Genomic DNA, 12,244 nt, shown 5'->3' with positions numbered 1-12,244 from the left:
TAAAAAGAGGATGAACAATAGGAAAAAAGTATCATATTAAAAGCTCAGGCATATTCAATATTCAATATTCAATAAAAATTATAATGTCAGATACTTCAATTTAATCAATTCATTAATAAACATTTTCAAGATTGAGCATGAATTACCTCTAACCCTAAGAAATTAATCACCATCAATTCATATTTTGCTTAGTGAAAATTATGCCTATTTTTACCTTTTACATTATTTTCATGACAATGAAGCACACTTCCACCCCTTCTTTTTAAAGAAACTACTACCACACTGCAATAAATAAATAAAGTCTTCATTCTCTTTATTCTCTCTTTACATTTCTTCTTTTGATTATGGGGTCAAATGTAACCTGGAGATGTTTTTGTGAGCTTTTGATACAAACAACAGAAATCCCATACCTGAAAACATGATGAATTTCCTACAGCTCTTCAGTTCAGTGGTAATTGTGTGGGCAGGGGCCTTTTTGATAGAAGAAAAATCCCTCTCTGATGAGAAAAAAAAGCTGATCAAAGGCGGCGATTTGAGGCTTGTAACACGCTGTCCCCATGGTGCTCAGCTAAGCATCCCTATCAAATATGTTGAAAGAATATGCTCCAGCTATAGCCATAAACCCCCATTGCCCAGGAGGCCTACAGCCCCTATGAGAGGAGAGTGAGAGAGAGAGAGAGAGAGAGAGAGAGGTGCAGCCCCTTAGAGGAGGCAAGGGCTTTTGTGTTAAGAGTGGTTGAGGAGAGTGGGGTGCAGGTTTGTGTTGGGGCCCTTTGCACACATGAGAGAACACTCTGAAAGCACATTACACTCAGATGGGAGGGTGAAAAGTAAGAAAAAACACATGGTCTACAGTGGGAGAACTCTTATCTGTTCACAATAGAAAAGTTGTAGTTCTCTGTTTGATCTCGTCTAAATTGCATCAACATATGATTGTCCACTGTTTATGGTGTCCATGTAGTGTATTCAGGAACATAGTCAATGTGAATGGAGCTCATGCAAATCTTGCTGCAGAGAAGCTTGTGTGTTCTGGGTGGTTGTTATGGTGTTGCTATGCGGTTGTTAGGGTATTCTGATTGCGCTGTGGTTGCAAGGGTTTTCTGAGTGGTTGCTCGGGCATTTGCAAGGTGGCTACAAGTGTGTTCTGGGTGTTTGCTAGTTGGTTCTGTACTGGCCCAAGTCAAAAGACCCCACTACGAAGTCTGATATTCTGGTTCCTAGAAATGTCTCAGGTCTCTCCTTCGATGTAAGTCTATGGGACTTTTTCTAATTTTATTGTCCACCAGGTGAAAACTACATAGCTCCTTAGAGGACAGGGACAATTTTTGTTTTCTGAAATACTGTAATTTTGCATTTTCACACAAATCGTTTTGCATTCCCTAGCAATGGTTTGCGTTCCTTTGCATTGGTTTGCGTTCCCTTGGAAGAGTTTTGCATTCATTATTGTGAGGGAATGCAAAACGTGTTGTAAGGGGATGTATAACTATTGTGAGGAATCACAAAACCTTATAGTTAACCCTAAGTGTGAGCAATAGTAATAGTGATGCTTACCTTAACAAGCATTAATCACTATTCTGAATATTTTGTGATGTATTAATTGAAACAAGTTCCTTTCTCTGACTCTTGTATGTACAAGAACATACTTAAAACTTGTACATTCCTCAATTTTGATGCTTAACAGCTTCATTCATGGGGTCTGATTCTTGCCCCAAGGGCCTCATCCATTAGTTACTTCCTGCTAATGGTAAACTTTTGGGAAGGTCTTTGTGTGTCTGTGGATTGAACTCTCTTTATCCTGAGCTTGTGTCTCAGTCTGCATCTCAAATAAGCCTTGCACACATATCCTGCAAACAGGCCTGTGATGGAGCTGGGTGAAGGGTTTCAGCACTCTTCTCTGTCTTTACTCTTTATGACAGTAGGCAAACATCAGGACCCCTTCTCCTGGGCACTGCTCTTCAGAGAAGTCATTTATGAAGGCAGAGGGCTATTTTACACAAAGAAACATACAGAGAAATGACATGTCAAATGCAGATGAGCACCAAGGGCTGGTTTCATACTTCAAGCTAATTATGTGACCCATCTGAAGCTCAGAGATCATCTGGCAAACAGAATGAATCTAATGATTAATGGTGACAGAATCCTGTTTTGGCACAACCTCCACAACTTGTTCAATTACTGTTCAACAACCAAACTCTCCTGAGTAGGCCACCATGTTTTTAACAGCAACCTGCTATTATGAAAGGACAAAGCCGTAAGACCACCTCCAAGAACAACTTACATATAATATATTGTCTGAGTAACAGACAAGAGTAAACTCTCCTTCAGATGTTGTTATTTAGTATCTCTACATAGATATTTTATACTAATGACATGCAGAATCTTTGCCAGAGTGCAGCAAAATATCATTGCCTCCAATAACTTACATTTTACATTTACATTTATGCATTTGGCAGATGCTTTTATCCAAAGTGACTTACAGTGCACTTATTACAGGGACAATCCCCCCGGAGCAACCTGGAGTTAAGTGCCTTACTCAAGGACACAATGGTGGTGACTGTGGGGATTGAACCAGCGACCTTCTGATTACCAGTTTACCAGTTATGTGGTTTAGACCACTACACCACCACCACGCCTACTTAAGAAATGACATTTTCTTTTATCAACAGTGTATGACATATTCTGATTTTGAATGCACTGTAAGTCTCTTTGGATGAAACTGTCTGACAACTTCATTATTGTATATTTAAGTTACATGTGTAGATATATGCTTCTTCAACGTGAACCTTCTATTTCAATCAACTAGTTTTTCAAAAATGCTGGCGATAACTTCATATTGGGGAGACCGGGGCTAGTTGTCACAAGGACTTTATCTCAGTAACGATAAGATTTGGGGCCCTGTTTTAAGAGCGCTAGCATTAGTCACAGCATAAGTCATAAGCGCAAGTTGGCATGGCCATGAAGATTTGGTGTTTTCGTGCAAGCGTGCGCTAAGTCTAGGCGCAAGTGAGCTTGGTGAAATCGCACACGCAACGACCAAATGTGCTGGATTATGTGTGATTTCATTCAGAGGTTTTCTCTGGTTATTATATCACTGTCTGTGTCCTATTATATAGTTCATTCCCTCAGACACCAGCGAAATAAACAAAGACAGCACATTCATAAGATGTTCATGGTGTAAATGGACTGTATGCAATGAATTCAAAGAAGTGAAAATTATGTTCTTTGGGGTATGTACCCCAAAAATGTACTGCGTCCTTGATGATTGTCCAAATGGAAATACGCTCCATTATCAAGTAAGTAGTGAAGTAGATGTAAGTATTATTAATTATTTCATGACTTTAACAGTGATTGTATCGGCATGCACTTCACTTATATTGCAGTCAAAATTAAAATTATGCAAATATCGCAGATGCTGATATAAAACACTAGTTTAACTCTACCCTTGAAATTTTCATAATCAATATAAACATAATCAAACCATGGTGGCACACAGTGGGCATGGGTCAGCTATATAATGAAGGCAGTCTTTTACCAAAAGGTAGTCAGATCGAGGCATGTCGTCATTTATTTATCGGGGCATGTTGTCATATGTGTTTTAAATGTCATAAATGTGTACAATTTATGAGTAACAATGTTTGTAGTCCAAAACAATGTTTTGATATTTTATTTCATGAAGCAAAAAAATTGTGTTTATCCTCATAACTGTTTTATTTTATTCTGTAAAGCCTATTATTGGCTGTAAATTTAAAGAGAGGCATAGATTTTGGTGGTTGTGCTGGGGGTAATGGGGGAATGTGTTCAACCACTAACCCACTAAATTTATCATGAAAGTTACGCCGTTGGTTTAATGACAGGTTGCTCTGTGACAATTTGCCCAAGATAGTGTGACAACATGTCTCATAATAGTGTGGCAAGCTGTCATATAAGGTCCGCGTGTGTTCAATGAACTATATCTATTAGAGGTTGATGGATATATTGGTTTTACATCAAAAATGAATGCCGATAGTTGCTAGTAGTCTTCCCCTGTGGTCGAAACTGGAGGGATTTAGGGGAGTCCAATATGTTAAAGTAATGTTACAAAAATGAGCACTTCAATTAAGTTTTTATGTTGAGATATAATCATAATTTCATTTTAATGTTCTTGTTTATTTTGACTGATGGTGTCCATAGAGATAAGGCAAAAAGGATTATCTGAATACCAGACAATTAGCCTATAAAAAGTGATTGCTGATGATCTACTAACGATGAATGATGATCTACTGTCGATTAATTACTGCTCATACTGTATTACATTGTAGCGTTTATATTGTAATACATTCTAGATGATTGTAATAGTGCATATATTGCATCTGCAATGTTTGTGTGAGCTGGGACTACAGACCTTTTAAAAATTATTTAAAAATAAACCTACTCTGAGAAATATTCAATCAAGTAAAAAGTGTGACAACTAGCCCCAGTCTGCCCTAATCCAAATCCCTTTAATCAACTGACTCCAGTGGTTGGCGCATAGGGCCCAGCTTGTGTATATTCTAAAAAATATATATAATTTTAACCTTACAAAATAAAGTTTTTTATCAACTACTTTCTAAAATAATGAAATAGATATCATAATTTGTCAAATAAATAAATAAATAAAGCAAGCTGACATTAAGCTTTATGGTTCACATAAAGCCTTTTAACAGTAGTAGAATTGTTAAAGTTGCTTGTTTTAATCCTCTGTCATGGCCCAGTTTCCAGTATCCCAAAAAAGCCCAGCAGGGAAGCCCTTCACTCTGACCAGGTCATTGCCAATCTATTCTGGGAAGTGACCGATACGGTGACACAAGGCTGTGTTTGGGAAATAAAACGTTGATTTGGCCACCTAAAGGAGTGGGTCCTTCTGGACCTTTTCATTAATTATATGACACAGCTCATGGCTGGTCCTCTCTATCAGAGTGTGTTCTGTCCACTGAGGTGCTAATTATATACTGGAGGAGCCACTGGTGTGTTATTTGATTTGAGAGGAGTAGTGGTGGGGGAGGAGAACACGGCAGCAGGATTAGTCCACTTTAGTACTCTCTGGGTATTTAGGCACTGGGGACCTGTGATCAAATTTGGCCACATCTGCAACCCAGTTGGCATTACGCTGATTCATCTGGTACTCCCTAAACATAAAAGCCACATTCATTTCACATGTAAAGCAGCCTGCCAGGCAGACAATGGATCTGACCTGAGTTATTACTGATATCTGGGCTTTTATAAAGTCTTTACAGTCCAATGTGCACAATGTATACTCATCGTATAATGTGAGCTGCAGAATACATTTCTGAGATATATTCATTTTTAGCTCTTCTGTGTTGTCTGTCATTTTGTTTATTATATGCTTTCTAGGTGTGAATGTTGCAGAAATGATGTTAAGTGGTAAAGGATACAGTCTGTCACAAAGTGAGGACAATTTGATTTGCCCTTTGTGTGGATGTACATGTGTGGAGGTGGGATCAGGTGTCTCTCTCTCTCTCTCTTACACTGGGGCTTTTGTGGCAGGAACAGCAGTGCTAAACACTGGACTTTTCTTTCTCTTATAATTCCTACATTGACATTATTTGTTCATAACATTAAAATTAATGGTTATATCATGACATTTATTTTCTCAGTTGAAAACCCAGCCATGAAATGGGAATAGTTACGTCAGTCGCTTTTGACTCCCAATAAAAGCAAATGCACAGGCATAAAGGATAATGCTTAAATGTACATTATGTACAAGACATTCAGGGTGTTTCATCAACTTTGGGCACTTTAATGTCCCAATTTTATTCAAACAAACCCATTTCACCTTTTATCTTTTTGTAATATGAAGGTCTCATTACAACGGAACTGTAAACTTTTAGCAGGCCTTCAAACCCATTAAAAAAAACACAATTTACTACATAGTTTCATACTACATGTTTGAAACTATGATAATCTAAAAAAAGAGGGAAATTAACATAAACCGTTTAAAAATGTTTTATGCAAAACAGATTTCTATAAATGTTTTAAAACGTTACGAATGTCCCACAGTTGTGGCATTATTTCCACCATACCAAACTTATTTTCACCTAATTTTATACAGTATATTTATGCACATTTATATTAAACAAGGGCTGTCGGTTTAACACGTTAATTCAGTGCGATTCATTTTACAAAAAATAATGCGTTAAAAAAATTAACGCAATTAATCGCAATGCCCCCCGGACCATAATAAGGAAGAGTCCTGAAAAATGCAAGCTTGTGGTACCACCTGTTTACTCTAGAGGGCAGTAACTGAAACTTCAGCTGTATGAACAACACACAGTTTATACAGTGAAGAAAACACTTCAGTAGGCAGAACAACACAAACATGTGTTACATTCTTGCATTCAAAACACTCGAAGGAGCGCAAATGCGAACTAATGGATCTCAAGATGTGTTTAAAGATTGAGTATTAAATTACAAATTTTTAAATATTCAAAGATAATTATATATTGATAAAAATATGTATAATCATTATATATTGAGTTATTGTTATATGAGGGACTTTCTCAGCAAATATTTGTATATGCGATTAATCTCGATTAATTAATCGGGACACCATGTAATTAATTCAATAAAAAAATGTAATCCATTGACAGCCCTATATTAAACACAACATAGTGTTACGTTCCCGTGTTGTCTGCCCCATGTTTCACTGTCTTTGTGTCAAAACTACATTTCCCTTCTTTCCCGGCCCTCTCCGCCAGCACAGTGTTATTGTCCGCACCTGTTTGTGATTTTGTTATCACCGTGTCCTGTCTATTTAAACCCGCTTGTTTTCCCGTTCCTTTGTCGTTTGTTGAATGTTGATATGTTGTTCATGTTCGCTGCTCCTGCATCTTCTTGTTTCGCTCGAGGTTCCCTTTTCGTTGTGGATGTTTTTGCCCCTCTATGTTCTCCCGTGTTTTAGTTTCGTTTTCCCATTGTGGACCCCTTTATTTTGTTCCTGAGTTTGTATGGTTATTATTTGTTTGTTAATAAAAGCCGCGATTGGATCTGCACCTCCCGTCTGCCTTCTCCTCCTTCCCACACAATTCGTAACAGAACAAACGACCACCACTATGGATCCAGTGGTACAACAGGCAAGCTACCGGCTGCTATGCCTAAAACAAGGGGACCGACCGGTAGAAGACCACATCCGCGACTTCCTCGTTCTGGCGAGCGTTTCGGACTTCCCTGACTCTTCCCTTGTGGTCTTCTTCAGGGACAACCTTAATGACTGGCTAAATGAGCGGTTGCCACCGGCAACGCGCTACTGGAAGCTCTGCGACTTCATGGAGGTAACTTTACTGGTCAGTGGCTCACCATTCACCGTGGGCGCCGCTGAGGAGGACCCTACCTCTCCTCCCTCAGTGGCGACTCTCCAGTCGCCCATGGTACTTCCTGTCACACCAGCCCCATCTGTCAGCGAGCTCACCCCATGGCAGTCACTTTCCACGAGCCAGCGCGGTCCACTTCGTTTGCCTGGAGGAGGAAGAGAAAACGGGCTTCCGCCTCCCGGCCCATGCCTGCCCCGGTCTGCGAGCCAGAGCCCACGCCTGCCCCGGTCTGCGAACCTGCTCCCACGCCTGTCACTGTGAGCGAGCCTGCTCCCACGCCTGTCACTGTGAGTGAGCCTGCGCCCACGCCTGTCACTGTGAGCGAGCCTGCGCCCACGCCTGTCACTGTGAGCGAGCCTGCGCCCATGTCTGCCATGGTGAGCGAGCCTGCGCCCACGTCAGCCACGGTGAGCAAACCTGAGCCCTCGTCAGCCACGGTCAGCAAGCCTGAGCACTCGTCAGCCACGGTCCACGAGCCTGAGCCCTCGTCAGCCCCGGTCAGTGAGCCAGAGCCCACATCACCCACGGTTAACCAGCCAGAGCCATTAGCCCCCGATGTCAGTGAGCCAGCGCCTGTCGCCACCGCCAGCAGTGAGCCAGCGCCTGTCGCCACCACCAGCAGTGAGCCAGCGCCTGTAGCCTCGACAGTCCCTGAGCCAGCGCCAGTAGCCATGACCGTCCCTGAGCCAGCGCCAGTAGCCATGACCGTCCCTGAGCCAGCGCCTGTAGCCTCGACCGTCCCTGAGCCAGCGCCTGTAGCCTCGACTGTCCCTGAGCCAGCGCCTGTAGCCTCGACTGTCCCTGAGCCAGAGCCTGTAGCCTCGACTGTCCCTGAGCCAGCGCCAGTAGCCATGACCGACCAAGAGCCAGCGCCAGTAGCCATGACCGTCCAAGAGCCAGCGCCAGTAGCCATGACCGTCCAAGAGCCAGCGCCCCTCGAGCCTTCCCGGGCTCCACCTCCCGAGCCTCCCAGGGCTCCGCCTCTCAAGTCTCTCAAGTCTTCCAGGGCTCCTCCTCCCGAGTCTTCCAGGGCTTCGCCTCTCAAGTCTCTCGAGCCTTCCAGGGCTCCGCCTCTCGAGCCTCCCAGGGCTCCGTCTCTCAAGTCTCTCGAGCCATCCAGGGCTCCGCCTCTCGAGCCTCCCGAGCCTTCCAGGGCTCCGCCTCCCGAGCCTCCCAGGGCTTCGCCTCTCAAGTCTCTCGAGCCTTCCAGGGATCCGCCTCTCGAGCCACCCAGGGCTCCGCCTCTCGAGCCACCTAGGGCTCCGCTCCTCAAGTCACTCGAGTCTTCCAGGACTCCGCCTCTCAAGCCTCTCGAGCCTTCCAGGGCTCCACCTCTCAAGCCTCGCAAGCCTTCCAGGGCTCCGCCTCTCAAGCCTCCCAGGGCTCCGCCTCTCGAGCCTCCCAGGGCTCCACCTCTCGAGCCTTCCAGGGCTCCGCCTCTTGAGCCTCCCAGGGCTCTGCCTCACGAGCCTTCCAGGGCTCCGCCTCTCGAGCCTCCTAGGGCTCCGCTCCTCAAGTCACTCGAGCCTTCCAGGGCTCCGCCTCTCGAGCCACCCAGGGCTCCGCCTCTCAAGCCTTCCAGGGCTCCGCCTCTCGAGCCACCTAGGCCTCCGCTCCTCAAGTCACTCGAGTCTTCCAGGACTCTGCCTCTCAAGCCTCTCGAGCCTTCCAGGGCTCCGCCTCTCAAGCCTCACAAGCGTTCCAGGGCTCCGCCTCTCGAGCCTCCCAGGGCTCCGCCTCTCGAGCCTTCCAGGGCTCCGCCTCTCGAGCCTCCCGAGCCTTCCAGGGCTCCGCCTCTCAAGTCACTCAAGCCTTCCATGGCCCTTATCCCCGAGCCTCCTACGGCTCCGCCTCCCGAGCCTCCTACGGCTCCACCTCCAGAGCCTCCTACGGCTCCACCTCCTGAGCCTCCTACGGCTCTGCTCCCAGAGACTCCAGAGCTTTCTAGGGCTCCGCCTCCTGAGCGTCCTACGGCTCTTCTCCCCGAGCCTCCTACGGCTCCAACTCCCGAGGCTCCTACGGCTCTTCTCCCAGAGACTCCCGAGCCTCCTACGGCTCCGCCTCTCGAGCCTTTCACGGCTCCGCCTCCCGAGCCCCCTACGGCGCCACCTCCCTCGGATCCACCTCCAAAGCCTTCCAGGCCTCCGCCTCTAGAGCCGCCTACAGTGCCATCTCCCTCGGCTCCGCCTCCTGAGCCCCCAGGGCTTTCCATGGTTCCGCCTCCCTTGGCTCCGCCTCCTGAGTCTCCCTCGGCTCCGGTTCCTGAGCCTCCCTCTGCTCTGCCTCCTGAGACTTCCTCGGCTCCGCCTCCTGAGCCTTCCTCGGCTCCGCCTCCTGAGACTCCCTCTGCTCTGCCTCCTGAGCCTCCCACGGCTCCACCCCCTGAGCCTCCCGAGCCTCTCCCGGCTCCACCTCCTGAACCTCCCTTGGTTATGCCTCCAGAGCCTCCCTCGGCTCCACCTCCCGAGCCTCCTATGGCTCCGCCTCCAGAGCCTCCTTCAGTTCCACCTCCTGAGCCTCCCCCAGCTCCGCCTCCAGTGGCTCCCTCAGCTCCGCCTTCTGAACCTTCTAAGCCATCGCCTCCCTTGGCCCCGGCTCTGCCTCCTGAGCCTCCCACGGCTCCGCCTCCTGAGCCCCCGAACCTTCCTCGGTTCTACCCCCTCACTCCTTGGACTTCTTGTTTTTGTTATTTTTGTGGGTTTTCTTTTTGTAGGACCGTCTGGAATCCGGTCCTTTTGAGGGGGGGTTATGTTACGTTCCCGTGTTGTCTGCCCCGTGTTTTCTGTTTCACTCGTCACTGCTCACATTCCATGTCACGTTTTCCTTGTTGTCTGCCCCGTGTTTCACTGTCTTTGTGTCAAAACTACATTTCCCATCTTTCCCGGCCCTCTCCGCCAGCACAGTGTTATTGTCCGCACCTGTTTGTGATTTTGTTATCACCGTGTCCTGTCTATTTAAACCCGCTTGTTTTCACGATCCTTTGTCGTTTGTGGAATGTTGATATGTTGTTCATGTTCGCTGCTCCTGCATCTTCTTGTTTCGCTCGAGGTTCCCTTTTCGTTGTGGATGTTTTTGCCCCTCTATGTTCTCCCGTGTTTTAGTTTTGTTTTCCCATTGTGGACCCCTTTATTTTGTTCCTGAGTTTGTATGGTTATTATTTGTTTGTTAATAAAAGCCGCGATTGGATCTGCACCTCCCGTCTGCCTTCTCCTCCTTCCCACACAATTTGTAACACATTGAATTTGAGATGTGCTGGGAATGACAGTAGTGGGATTTAAAAAAAACATTTTTATGACTTTCAGAAAAATGTATAATAATTAAATAAATCAAAAAGAAATGTGAAAGTCTGAAAAACTTTTAACGAGCCTTAAAACACAGTTTGCAAAAACCTATTTAGGGTGGTTCATACTGTAGGCTATAGGGTGATACACTGGGTGAAAACAGGTAAAGTGTGGCACTTTCCGAAACTTTTACATTGGCATTGTTTTTATTATTCTGCACAAGTTTATGATTAATTTAATGCAGATATTTAGTAATGGAATAATGATAGATAATTAAGTTTAACTGTCCCACTTAACCAAGTGTCACATTCTACTCATATTCACCCTATAAATAAGACTGTGTGATGTGATACATGCTGTCCAATGATATGCTTAGAATATTATAAATTGGTGTATGATATTTAGGATTCTGTCTTAAAGGGCAGAGAAAGAAAGGATGTACATGTCGAGACACTCCTTCCAACCCTAAACCTTAAACCTAAACCTAGCCGATAGTGTCATAAAAAGCAAATGTGAGATGAAAAACACGTGTAAATGTAGTTTGTAGTTTATGTAATGCAAATGTAAAATATATATCGCCTTACAATGCGCTAGAATAAAGATTTCATGTATGATGTCTGTTTTCATGTCATGAGGAACAGGGCGAAAAGTACGTGTTTTTGATAATCTGCCGTTTAACTAGTTATTTGTGTGAAAGTGAATAAACTCATTGTTGGAGTGCCTCTAGTGTTCATTTCACCAAGAGACTGCCATAATATGTACAACAAGTCATGTTAAAATCATTTAGAAAAACTGGTATATTAACATGTTTCTGTAGGACCAGGCTAGATACTTCACTATTCTGGATTTCAAGTCTCTATTAGGACCATAACTCACGACAGACATGGGTGACCTCTCTCTTTTTAAGAGCCTGGTCAGGTTAAATAACTTGACCTCATGGGATCACACCACTGAATTCCCTTTCCCAGGACAGTCAGGGTGACAGGCATTGTTATATCTCTTTTTTCCTCCATCTCCTCTTTTTGTCTGGTTTATTTTCCTGCCTGTAGTGATAGGGGGATGGGCAGGGGTTCATAATTTAAGTGCTGTGCTTAGTGTAGTGGCGGGTTGTCCCTTCTTCTGCAGAACTCTACTGAATTAGAAAGATGCATTCATCATCATAAAGTGGATGTGTGCACTCTGCCTCTCTTCAGCAAGCTTTCATCTTTATTTTCCCCTGGTCCTCGTTCCACGTCTCTGCCCCTCTCACTCCAATCCCCCTCATTCTGGTGGGCATGGCCCTCCCTGCCAACGTGGGTGGTGTCCACTCTGATACCCCACAATGCCACAGCCATTTAGCATCGCCCCAGCCCCTGACACTTACGATCAAGAATCTCAAAGACACTTTCTCAGACTCTGTATTCTGTGATCAATTACACCACCTGATATTTTCAAGCAGTTCCAAATCTTCTGTTGGTCACACTCATTGTTCACACTGAGAAAGGAAACAAATCAAGACAATACCATATACACACCTACAGGGGGAATCTCATAGGTCCACAGCCCAGGTTCTTCAATTGTCAGACTTGCATTACCCACAAAATTGAGATGTTTAGAAATGTCGGCAACACTTTACAT

The sequence above is a fragment of the Xyrauchen texanus genome, chromosome 17 (genome assembly GCF_025860055.1).
Source record: "Xyrauchen texanus isolate HMW12.3.18 chromosome 17, RBS_HiC_50CHRs, whole genome shotgun sequence".
In the NCBI taxonomy this organism is placed as follows: domain Eukaryota; kingdom Metazoa; phylum Chordata; class Actinopteri; order Cypriniformes; family Catostomidae; genus Xyrauchen; species Xyrauchen texanus.
The sequence above is the reverse complement of the archived record's forward strand: the minus strand, read 5'-3'. Positions refer to the sequence as shown.